The following is a 924-nucleotide window of genomic DNA, read 5'->3' as shown; positions in this document are numbered from 1 at the left end:
GGTCACTGTCCACAGCAAGAATCACAACTAATATAATAATGGGAAGTTGGGTTTGAGAAAAGGCGCCAGGTAATCTACAAGGTGGAGAGGCTGAGTTACAAGCAGACGGGTTCTAAAACTCTAGTGAGCATGCCTTCTTTCTCTTTTCTTTGTAATCTTAAGCACTTTGTTTCTAGAATTGATGTGGCATGTATCACATATAGCCTTGAGTTGCAATTACAGTTTTTGTATGGTGGGTACAAATTTCACAACCATAAAACTCCTGTGTGCAGAAATATAACTTTCTTTATTGTTTTATAATTGAGCTTAATTTAGCTCACAAGCCCTCATTTCTGCTAATGGCAGAGAACTTAATCTTGTCGATTGCAGGCAATTCTGTCAGTCCTGGTTTAAAAGTCAGGGTACTTTTGGGAAAAATACTTAATGAACTCAGCGTTTCTAATACTTTCACCCCTATCCTCTCCCCTGGGGGTGACCTATCTTCTAGGCAAAATGTCCGGTCTGGATGCTAAACTTGACCATGGCGGAGACTGCGTGGTTGGATTACTAGAGCTGGGCAGTCAGCCATCTGCTGGCTCTGTCCACACCCAGCTCTCGGGCACGCGGACTAGTCCCCGGTCGGCCCTGCCCACACGGTCCCTGCTCTCGTGGCACAGTTGTCACCTTGCCAGGCTCACCAGCTCTCAGCCCTTAGCTCTTCTCCACATCCCACTGCAACATGGGGTGACCTGCAGGGGTGAGCGACACCAGGGGGTGGGGACCTCTGAGCATCCGGTGTCCCTAAGCCAGTTCTGCTCTGTTTTCTGTGCCACGAGAATCACCCCATGTGGCTCGGGAAACTCGGGGAGCCAGCTTCCCCGCAGACTCTCAGACAACCCGCTCAGCTCGGGGTGGGGGAGTTTAATCTCAGGAGCAGGTTCAGAC

This window comes from Rousettus aegyptiacus, unplaced genomic scaffold, assembly GCF_014176215.1.
Source record: "Rousettus aegyptiacus isolate mRouAeg1 unplaced genomic scaffold, mRouAeg1.p scaffold_m13_p_8, whole genome shotgun sequence".
NCBI classification, from domain to species: Eukaryota; Metazoa; Chordata; class Mammalia; order Chiroptera; family Pteropodidae; genus Rousettus; species Rousettus aegyptiacus.
Note: the sequence above shows the minus strand (reverse complement) of the source record.